Source organism: Canis aureus, chromosome 27 (genome assembly GCF_053574225.1).
Source record: "Canis aureus isolate CA01 chromosome 27, VMU_Caureus_v.1.0, whole genome shotgun sequence".
Taxonomy (NCBI): Eukaryota; Metazoa; Chordata; class Mammalia; order Carnivora; family Canidae; genus Canis; species Canis aureus.
In genome coordinates this window covers 18,593,181-18,605,151 of record NC_135637.1, presented here as the reverse complement: position 1 = coordinate 18,605,151, position 11,971 = coordinate 18,593,181, and the positions used below count along the sequence as shown (strand labels likewise).

Genomic DNA, 11,971 nt, shown 5'->3' with positions numbered 1-11,971 from the left:
AGAAGCAAAGTATCAGTAACAATCACAATCACAAAATCTCACACTTCTATTCCATTTTGTTTCAAGAGGTTTAAAACGCTTGGCAGACTTTAATTCATTAGCATGTGCATACATACTCTCCAGCTGTGAGAGGAACTGCAATTAGGAGAGAACTCCTGCCCACATCTGCTATGGTGCAATAAGATACCTGTCAGTCACGTGGTCCTCTCAATCATTCCTGAACTGTGTCACATGAATGTTCCACAAGGATTGAAACAAGAACTCCCTTCAAGGCTTTCTATGTCACCAGTGGCCAAAGGGCTGCCATATTGGTTCTCAGCCTTTATCTACAGTGGTTTCTTACCATCATTCTGACTTGGGTCTCACAGCTTCTAGAGATGTATAGAAAAGATTGCCCAAACCCCTAGAGAAAAGTTTTGTAACAAGAGTAAGGATTATTATGTTCCTGATCCCAGCTGTGATAGTGAACCTCTCCTCTTCCCCCACAAAGCACAGTAACCCTTTTAATTAAAAACTTGGCCAAGTGCTGGAAAAATGCCCTGATTCTTACCACTTTAGAGAACCAGAGAGACAGATGGAAATGGGTAAAGGAGAGCTTGCTCATCTGACATGTTCCTCCCATTACAGGACTTTTGCAAGGGCTGCTCCCTCTGCCTGCAACACACACAGCCCCTCGTTCTCCTCCTCACTTAATTCCAACACCTTTTTCAGATTACAGCACAGGTCACTTCCCCAAGCATAGAGCAGTGCACTTTGTTGGAGCAGTTCTGACTTGTACATATTGTTTGCTTTGTAACAATTTACTTAGTTTTGAGATCTAACTTCCATGAATACTAGAACCATGGAAATTCTAATCAGCAACACAGCTCTAGAATATAGCAGGTATACTCCTGGTACACAGTAGATACAAAATAAATATGTCATGGATACATCAACTAATCCTATTTTACAGAGAAATACAAACACATTCAATAAATATTTGTTGAATAAATTAACCAATATCTTTAAAACTGTCAGAATATTAGCACTTACTTAATAATAGTATCTACTTCATAAAGTAATTAGGAGAATTACATTGTTAATGCAAACAAAACTCTTAAATAGTACCTGGCACATAATAAGCACTCAATAGATATGAGTAATCTTATTATTAATATGTTATTCCCATAATAGTAAGATACTTTGAATTATGATCTAAAGTGGGTTTTCTCCACATTTTCTGGTAACTCAGCCCTTCTTTCAGCATGGGCAACATCTCTAATGTGGAATCAGAGACCCACAGGGATCCTGAGCTGCACAGCTGGTAAATGGCAGAGCTTGGGATACCAACTCACATCTCTCAGGCTCCAAAACACTAGCACGTAACCCACTTTCTCTCAAACTATCTAGCAATGATCAAGTGAACAAATACAACTTCAATGTTATTCATTCTGAAACATCAACTTTTAAAAAGTTTGTCCCCTGAAGAGTACGTATTACATTCCTGAAGAATCACCACAATTAGAAAAAGCACCTAAAATGATAATAATCTCACACCTTGCTAAGAAATAAATTCTCCCTTTTTATTATAACAAAGACAATGGTGTACCGATGCATTATTGGAAACAATTATCTCTATACTTGGTTTGGGCTGTAGCTCACCAGAAGCTGCTGCCTCAGCCAATATTACTTAAAGGCAGTGATTTTTTTCATTTTGTTTTAGTCCTGTGAAATGTATTTCAAAAGGGAACAGGAGACCCTATTTGAAAAATCGATTACATATTTCCATTTTAATGTAAACATTTAGTGTCCAACACTCTGCCTCACCATCTCATTAGCCTTTGAATGCAAGGCACCACTGCAGACATTTATTTCAAAACCTTTTTTTCAACCCCCCACCCCCACCTCAATCAGAGAAAGCGAATTGAGCAAATAGTTACCCTGGCAGATAGTTGATTAAATGCAATAATTGCGAAGATAGTTGGGGTACAAACTTCCAGAAGAAATGAGAAAATGTAAGATAGCTTTAAATCCATCTTCTCGGGGCACCTGGGTGACTCGGTGGTTGAGCAGCTTTAAATCCATCTTCTCAGGACACCTGGGTGGCTCAGTGGTTGAGCATCTGCTTTTGGCTCAGGTCTTGATCCCAGGATCCTGGGATCCTTCCTCTGTCCATGTCTCTGCCTCTCTGTGTCTCTCATGAATAAAATAGATAAAATCTTCAAAAAAAAGTAAAATAAATTCATTTTATCCTGGGACCTGTTGTTTATTTGTATTTTTAGAGAAGCTTTCTCTAAAGAAGAAGCTTGCAAAGCTCTGCTTTGCTAATATTACACCCTCAAAACAATAATAGTAAATAAATAAAATGGATTTTATCATGGTCCATTTAGGCCCTAAATGACCAAATACCCCTACCCTTTTTCTTTACGTTGAAAAGTTACTTCCCTGAGGTTACTAGAAAAGGCCCTTTGGAAATCCATAAGGGTCTGAAAGGAGAGTGTATTTGAAGCCCACACTGGGTTTAAAATCCATTCCCCCTAGTGAGCTGGTGTCCTGTTTCCAAGCCTGAGAGGGCAGCCAGTACTCCTCCTGAGAAACCACCAGCCTGTCTGCGCAGCACAACCAGCACGCCAGGTACAATTGAGGCAATTTAAACTGAGTGCAAAGTGCTCCATTTCAGGCTGAAATCACGCCAAGGTGTCCCGACTAAAGCTACATTCAGCACCTCCAATTCCACGTTCCATTCTGCGCTTTGTATGCCATTATTACCCAGGATTCCAAAAGCACTTGGCAGCATTAAAGGAGTCAGGAAGGACAACAATAGCAAGGAACTGCTTGAGGACACAAAGCTGGAATCACAAAGAAGGGAGCAGCCAGAGATGTCAGCAGAGCTCTGAAAACAGATATGGCTTCATGAGTGAGAAAGAGGCTGGGTTTCTGGAAAAAGGCAGATTCAACCTGGTGAGAACTAGATCGTCACAGACTGCCGATGGGTGCACCTCGTTTCAGCCACTTGGGAGGGCTATTTGGTAGCACTTATTAAAACTCAAAGATGCATGTGTCCTAGGATACAGATATACCTCTTCCTGGCATCTATCCTAGAAGAGGATGTAAATGGATGTAATGTGCACAAGGAGGGATACACAGAGATTTTCAACAGAGTTGCCTGTAATAACCAAAAGGTGGAAAATGATCTAATATCCATCTACAGGGGAGGAATCACAACGTGGAAGGCCAGGTGAGGGGCTATGCCCTGAAACTTTGAATACTTATGACAGTCCGTGAGAGGATTCTCTGATTATTCTCACAGGGCAACTAAGGTGCTAAGATGTTAAATAGCCCCGTCCAGGATCATCACGTACACAGGTGTTTAAACTCAAGGGGCAGCCCGGGTGGCTCAGCGGTTTAGTGCTACCTTCAGCCCAGGGCCTGATCCTGGAGACCCGGGATCGAGTCCCACGTCGGGCTCCCTGCATGGAGCCTGCTTCTCCCTCTGCCTGTGTCTCTGCCTCTCTCTCTCTCTCTCTCTCTCTCTCTCTGTCTCTCATGAATAAATAAATAAAATCTTAAAAAAAAATCTCAACTTAAAAAAAAAAATAAAATAAACTCAAGCCATCTAGCTCCAAAAGTCATATTGCTTTTCAAGGAATTTTAAAAATGTATTTTTTCCCTTTGAAATAAAAAAAAAGCAAGTTGCAAAATGATACACCCAATATGCACCCACCAGCCAGAGGCTCAGCTTTGTGGCCTATGGCCTCCTACTTCCTGAAGAGTATGGAATGGACTTGGCCAACACCTGCCTCTCACTCACCTCTTCTTCTGTTTTCCAGGCTCACCATTCCCTTTGGAGAGCACTGTATTATACATTTAGATATGTTCATACACTGTTAACTATCAGGTTTGTGGTCCTGGAGGCCCTTTTGTCTTTTTAGGATGTGTCTTGTCCAAAACCAAAACCAGAAGTGGGAGGAGAAAGTACATAGAATGATTCAGAGAGTGGATTTTGGGGTCTACAAAAATCTAGGTTTGGGAAAAAAAAAACAGAAAGCTAGGTTTGAATATGTCTCCATCTGTGTGTGCTTGGGCAAGTGATTTCACCTTTGTGAGCCTTGTTTTCCTCATCTGTAAAATGGGGTTGTTAACAGTTTCTACTTCACAGGTTGTGAGGATAATGTATAGGCAATGCTTAGTACAGTTCTGGTACTTCATAAGCCTCTGTCTGGTCTGTGCCTCAGAGGATGATCACATCTTCCTATTCCTTCCTTCTTGGGGAGGCGCCTCACTCCATGCAAAGATGGAAGGGTAGCAAATTCAGTTTAACATGTAACATTTACTGACTATATCAGACCAGAGGCATTTGCCATCAGGAGCTATCTGGTATACAACACCTCCTCCTCTTAGCACACTGATTTTCATTTTTCCCCCATCAAATTCCCATCCAGAGTAGTCCTGAGATAAGTACCCCTAACCACTATGGAAGGTGTAAGGGGAGAATGACCCAGGTCCCTCTGGCCACACACTTTCTTGGGACTTGGAATCTGGAGCCCATGACTGAAGGACATAGAGATGATTAAAGTCATGAACTGATTACTGCTGTCGATCGTTTGCCTCTGCAAGCCTGCTCCTCTAGGCCATTATTCATTCCATGTACCCCCATATCCTTCTAATATATTCTCTTTTAGTTGAAAAAAGCCAGAGCCAGGTTTCTGTCCTTTGCCACCAAGAAGCCTGGCTCATTACACCTGCTGTGCACAAGATGCTGTAGGTACAGAAACTAAAGACACTAGTAGTCCCGGTGCCCAAGCTGTCCACAGCCTTGCGGAAAAGTCTGGAGCACTTTCATCAGGTGCTTGGTTACGTAGTAACCTCTCTTTCCACCTCCCCCCGTACAGGCAATATCTGTTAGAACCGAGATGAGAGAGAACAACAGAAGAGCCATGACTGGACCAATGGTATTTGACTCCTCTCCCTACTCCACCCCTATTCCAGAGACCACAGACCATACCCAAGCTTGGTCTTATGGGTCTCTTTAGAAGTCTGGCTAATTAATGGCTGTAAAAGCAGTTTGAACTTTGTAAGCCTTTTATAATGTGCCTCACTTAGATGTAATGGGCTCAAGATTGCCTCTGGCATCCTCAAGAAAATTAAAAATCCAGTAGGCAGTAGAATTGCCTCAACGTGGTTTACCTATTACTTTTATTTTTATTATGATGGCAAATAGTGGCATTACTAATGGTACCTTGGACGAGAAAGCCTTTCCGGGGAAGGCCTTGCTGTTTCCCTACATCCACAGCATGATTTATTGGTCCTCCAGCCAACAGCATGCTGGCTCTTCCTGCATGATGTCATTTAACTCTTGCCAGATGGAAGGGAGTTGGAGGGTTCCCTAACACGTGGAGTCGATCCTAATGTGGGGCCACTACAAACAGAGACACCATTCCTTACCCTCCAGCTTGACAATATTAGTCCTAATTGGTATTTGTCTAATCCTTGGCTTTGGACAAGCAGGTGTCTTGCTTTTGTGGGCTGGGCAAGACTTGGTATTCTGGAACTCTGGGCTAGCATACAGTGCAGAAAGATGGCAGTGTATAAACTGGGCAGAAGAGGCATGACTAGTAATAATCACAATCATAACGCTATCCATCAGGACCTTTAGTTGCAAACAATCAAAGTACCTCTACCAGTTTAACAGAAGAAAAATTTTTAATAATATCAAGAATTTCCTGGCATCTCCAGTGAGGGCCAAAGAATCACGATCAGGAATGAAACCCAATCTATATCCCTTCAACAAAAACAACTGCTACCACTACTTCTCACAGACACCTCAGCTAATATCAGTAACTCTGGGTGTGAAACATCACTCTCTGCCCCTGCTGCCCCTAAAAAGCTGGGTGTGGTGTGTCTGCCATGCTCACTCAAAGATGGATTCAGCTTGTACCTGCTGGCCAGCATCGCCTACTGCCAAACTGAATTTTTGCACAGGTGAATCAAATTGGTGGGATTAGGTCAATGGCATGCCAAGGGCAGTGGGAGTGGTCTGCAAAGAGGTAAGAGACTGTATGATTAATAGAGAATTTAAAAGCAAAATAATAAAACCAACTTTAATCACTCTGCTTTAATTATTAGCATGAGCCAATAATTCCAAATAAAGTCAATGATACAATACACCTTCTGGATTGGGCAGACCATACCCATCCCTCCTCCTAAGTGGGCTGCTGGATTAGTTCACATTTCTGTAGGTGCCCCACCTACAGGACAGAGGGTGTACCTGATAACAACAGAACCTACCTCATAGGGCTATTGTGAAAAAATAAATTGATATTGTAAGGATGTCATTTCTCCTCAAATCAACCTAGAGACCATAATCCTGATCAAAATCCCAGCAAGTTTTCGTTTGGGTGGAAATTTATAAGGTAATTCTAAAATATGCATAGAAAATCAGAGTCAAGATTATTCAAAGTAGAACAAAGTCAGTTGGTTTTCACTACTGGATATCAGGATATTATAAAGCCAGAGTAATTAAGGGAGCATGCTTTGATACAAGAAAGATAAATAGACCAGTAAAATAGCATTGAGAACTCAGAAACAAATCCACACATGTAAAGACCCTTGGTTTATAACAAAGGTGCCACTGAAGAGCAATGGAGAAACAATGGCTTTTTCAATAAATGGTGCTAGGTCAATTGGCCATCTATATGGAAAAATCTGAATCTTTATCGCTATATCATACTATACATAAAAATCAATTCCAGTGGATTGTAGATCTAAATGTGAAAAGAAAAAATAATAAGCATCTTTGAAGACAATAAAGGAGAATATCTAGAGTTTGAGGTGGGTAAAGATGTCTTAAACAAGATACAAAGGAACTTGGGTAGGTGAAGCCTCATTGTGCAGGTGGTTCAGAATGAGAAAACTCGTAAGTCAAAGTCCTTGTCTAAGTTTTCTCCCATAAAGTTTCACAGCCTTAGAACATTTTTAAAATCTCAGAATGTGCAGTCTGAAGCATTCCAAAAGAGGGGGAAATTTCCCATGATGCTCTTCATGGAAAGCATCTATGTCTAGGCTACTTTTATAGAGGCAGTAACTATGATATCATATATAGTGATTGTTGACTATGTGCCAGGCACTGTGTAAAATACTTTGCAATCATTTTCTTATTTACCTATATTTCAGCCAGTTGATGGCTGCAAGTCTGTCACCATGGAAGTCAACACAAGAAAATATACCTTTCAATCTTTCTCTGCTACCTCCTCCTTTAATATCTAAACTTCTTAATTTATAAAATTAAGACTCAAAGAATTAATCAAGAAATGTCTAAGCAAATGTTTTGTACTGTATTGTTTTATTCAATTTACAGTAAACCTTAATAAGAATTTGATAACTTTAAACTTACAAAATATATTCCAATTCATTTCCTTATAGAATCTCTATGAAATAGCTATGGCAGGCATTGTAATCCCCATTTTCCACATGGGTAAACTGAGGCATACAAAAAACTCCTATTAGGGGCTGCAATCCATGCTAAACATTGTAAGCCACATCCAGCATGAGTGGAGGAATTGGCTAGTTAGTTTTGCAGAGGCATGCTCAAGTGAAGAATGGAATTACTGTATCTGGGATTTCCTCCTTAGAAGTAAGTAAGTGGAGAGGATGGGGCAGGCGCGTGCTGAGCCTTCACTTCAATTACCCTAGCTGTGAACCTGCTCACCTCATTCCTAAACGTGGTCCTCCTGTCTCTAGCTTTCCTTGATTCCACACAGCTCATGGCAACACTTTCAGATTTATCTGTCTATAACAGAGCTCTGATATGTCACTTCCTTGCCCCTAAACCATCAACAGCTCTTCACTTTTTAAAAAATACAGTGTTTGTAATCAAACTCCATCAGAAATAAATCTTAGCTCAAATTTTAATTTCCTTAGCTCAACAGTAGCACTTACTAATTCAGTATTTTTGGTCTACTTATTTAACTTGTCTGAGCCTCAGTTTCTTTGTCTATAAAATGGGGATAAGATTAGAGTTGATGAGGGGGGTTGTAAAAAGAGAGATTTTAAGTATAATGACTGAGTGCATTGATGTGCTGGTTTTAAAAGAGAAAAAACATTTGATTCAGTTAACAATAAAAGCTTTCTTTTTTCCCCTTTCTTTCTCTTTTTTCTTTTTAGATCTTGCTGTGCATCAGTTCTATGTTCACACTTTTCATGCAGGCCATTATCAAATCTGCACAACTACCCCCTGAGGTTAGAATTACTATTTTCTGCATTTTTATATACACAAGGAAACTGAAACTCAGAGGTGTCACCCAGCTGGTAAATGGTAGAATTTAGTTTTCAACTCATATCTCACTGAGTTTTAAATTCATACTCTTCATTGGTATACTGGGACCATCAACATCAAAGTCACCTGGGAGCAGGAATTGCAGAAATGCAGAGCTCTGTGCCCTAGTCCAGACTGTGAGACTTCCAACAGAATTCATTCTCATCTTTTTTCTTGGTGGCTGGGAAAATGGCTATGTAGCTAGAGTCTATTTTCCCTGTCCTTTTTGTAATTAGATTGTCATGTGACAAGTTCTAGCCAGGGCAATGTGAGCAAAAGTAACAGATGCCAACTCTAAGCCAAGGTGAGTAATGAAATAGATGCATTTTCTCTAGCCCCTCCCACTGACTAGAACCTAGACATGGTAGGAACTTGATCTTGACCAAGGAGAGGAGGACAAGTTTATAGAAGTCAGAGGAGCCTCATGATGGGAGAAACCTGAGTCTCTACAACTACCCTAATCTTGGTCACTTCAGAAGTAGAAGTCATTTATTGGGCACATAAATCTATAATTTGAGCAGGGATTGATGGGGATGGCACCACGTGGGAAGGCTCCACTGGACTAGAGAGTCTACTTCTGTAGTCAACCATGCCCATGGTAGGAAAGTTGATTCCAGCTCTCAGCCTAAAGCTTAGCTGGGGCTGACTACCAGGAACCTTAGCTCTTCTCCACAAATGCTGCTTCACAGGCTTCTGGGCTCCCAGCATGGTAGTTGGGTTTCAAGAGTAAAAAGCAGAAGTCTATAGTCTCTTAGGGGCTATGCCCAGAAACTAGCACAGTGTCACTTCCACAACATTCTGTTGGTCAAAGCAGTCACCAAGACTGTGCAGATTCAAGAGGAGGGGACATCAACCTCATTTCTCAATGAGAGGAGTGTCAAATACATGGTCATCCTCATCCACATCTCATGAAACAAGTATACCTACCAATAAGGAACACTCACTTGGATTGTAATGTGTGTGGGAGAAGTAGGTTCTGTGTTCTCTAAGTCATGCTATTATGGGGCCATACAATATCTTAGCCCTTTGCCATGACAAATACTCCTAGTGAATCAGAATGGAGACTGGCGATAAAGAATCTACAAACAAGCAACTTGATGGCTTCATGCATTCCAGAATTTTAAAGCCCACTCTGCTAAGCAACATGGCTACTCCATTCAGTTTTTGACCTCCCAGTGACTCTGAGATAGATAAGCTCTTTTATGTGATTGCTCATGGGGTTCACATCTTCCAACAATCTCTCCAAAAGTTTAGCCTGAAGATTCACCACCTCACTAAATCCCACTTGGAGATACTCAGAAGGGCCTTGGGAGTTCACCTAGTGAAACCTCTTTGGTACAGAGGCCCTAATACTCTAGGATTACAAGGATGCTCACATCAATGACAAAAATTCCAGAATTCCAGGTAAAAGGAAGTGTTTTCTGAATGTCTTTTTTAAAGACGTGGCTCCTATAAAAGGGTTGAACTATTTCAGAAGCGTGGAAAAATCAGAAACTGAAAGTCTAACAGTGTTGCTTAGCTGAGTGGATCTTGAATACCACAGATACAACATTAATTAATGGTGAATCACTTTGTGGGTTACACACATTTTACATAACAGGGAACTGGCTCCCCATACCAACATGTTAAAACTAAGCAAGAAAGCTGCAGAAAAGGGCAGCAGTATTTAGAGCAATTAGTGAAGACATCCAACCAACACAATGACAGTTTTTAGACAAACATCTGGTTATTCAAGGCCCTTAGCACCTGGGGAAGGGAATATCTTACAAAATCAAGTCTCTGATTCAACAACTTTCTCCTCTTCTTAGTTTAGTTCTGTTTGAATATTTAGCTTCCTCATGGCTAATATTGGGTCCCTGCAGACTTAATTTGGCAATCTGCCTCAAAAAAGATGGTAACACTAGCCCTGTGAGGTTGATAAAAAGATTAAAAAAGATAATAGAGATGTTCATGCGATGAATATTCGCAATGAAGATCCATAGAACATGCAGTACAATGTTTAGAGCCACATTCTGCATGGTAAACAGAAGTCCCTCTGATTCCTTCTCATTTTGAAGAAATAGCTTCTAAACCAGGAAGGGCAGCTATTATGAGCTAAATGTTTGTCACTCCCAAATTCATATGCTTTGAATCCTAACTCTCAATATAATGGTATTATGAGGTGAGGACTTTGGGAGGTGATTAGCTCCTGAGGGTAGAGTCTGCATGAAAAGGATTACTGCCCTCATAAAAGGGACCCCAAAGAGCTCCCTCACCCCTTCTACCATATGACACCGTAGGGAGAAGTCAACCATCTATGAACCAAGAAGCCGATTCCCCCAGACACCAAATTTGCCAGCACTTTGATCATGGACTTACCAGCCTCCAGAACTGTGACAAATAAATGTTTTATCCACACAGTCAATGGTATTTTTGTTATGGCAGCCAGAACAGACTAAGACAGCAGCACATTGATGTTTGGTTTGGTTAGGTAATGCCTTTTTTCTTTAATTTTTAAATGAGATTCCAACACAAAAATCAGAAAGGTTTTACATGAAAATTCAGGTTTCTGATTTCTTCTAAAGGAACAGAAGAAGCTTTAGAAACACAGACCACAGCTCTAAAACATGTTGCCTACAGGTATGAGTTTGAGAACTAGGACCTCATACTGTTCTCTTTCATCAAGTTTTGTCTCCTAGGCCTACTTTCCTGAGCTCTAAATCATCTTCTTAGACTGGGAGAGTGAATAGGGAGTTTGTTAAAAGCTCTAACATCATCATGAATTTTGAATGGAGACAACTGTCTTTGATTCTTAGCCAGGTGCTAGGTACATGCACTGACAAAAGATGTGCTAACAGCAAGTGTTGCTAGAAAAGATAACGCATCTTCATTATGGCTTGCTTAGCCAATTAGCACCCAGCCAGAAAACTGCTTTCAAGGTCATTGTGTTTTATTTACCTATTGATTTGGTAGAGCCCTACTAGGCTCAGAGCACCATGTTCTGTCCTACAGAACATAAAAAATTGGCAAGAAAGAGACATCATTTGGCTAACCCCTGTTCACTGTTTAAGTCTTAGTATTTTTTTAAGATTTTATTTATTTATGAGAGACACAGAGAGGTAGAGACATAGGCAGAGGGAGAAGCAGACTCTCTGTGGGGAGCCCAATCCTGGGACTTGATCCCAGGATCCGAGAATCATAACCTGAGCCAAAGGCAGATGCTCAACCACTGAGCCACCCAGGTACCCCTAAGTCTTCATATTAAAGAAAGTCCCTTCCTCCACAAAGCCCTCCCTCATTGCTCTAACTAGGTTAGATATATACTCCTGAACTTTTCCTTTGTTACATTCCATGAACTTGATCAATGTCTGTATCTATCCCCTTCCTTCAGTCCCTTATGATGTCCTTTATTTGCTGCATCTCAGTTCCTAACACAGTACATGATATCTGTTGGGCCCTTCACAATATGCTGAAAGAAAGAATAAATGAACAATTGCATGAAAAAATGAATGAATAAATGAATGAATGAATGACAGAAGACTTGATGTTTATGCAACTAATTGCAATAGAAGTGAGGAGTGGGGCAAATGTATTTATTGGTCAACTGGTCATTTGTTAAACATGTTAAATATCACCCCTGAATACAGAAGACTTAAATGTCCAGTGTATTAATGGCTATAATCAATTAATAGCTATAAT

General features: G+C 40.6%; 1 long non-coding RNA gene across 3 annotated transcripts; it reads left to right on the top strand.

Moving 5' to 3' along the window:
- Nucleotides 1-2,762: 2,762 nt before the first annotated feature.
- LOC144299948 (uncharacterized) lies at nt 2,763-11,075 on the top strand. Of its 3 annotated transcripts, none has more exons than XR_013366599.1 (3): nt 2,763-3,217; nt 4,872-4,931; nt 8,143-11,075. It is a non-coding gene; the product is annotated as an uncharacterized LOC144299948 (long non-coding RNA). The 3 variants fall into 3 exon arrangements; XR_013366598.1 differs by lacking the exon at nt 8,143-11,075 and adding an exon at nt 7,153-7,575; XR_013366597.1 differs by lacking the exon at nt 8,143-11,075 and having other exon boundaries at nt 4,872-5,147.
- The last annotated feature ends 896 nt before the right edge of the window (nt 11,076-11,971 follow it).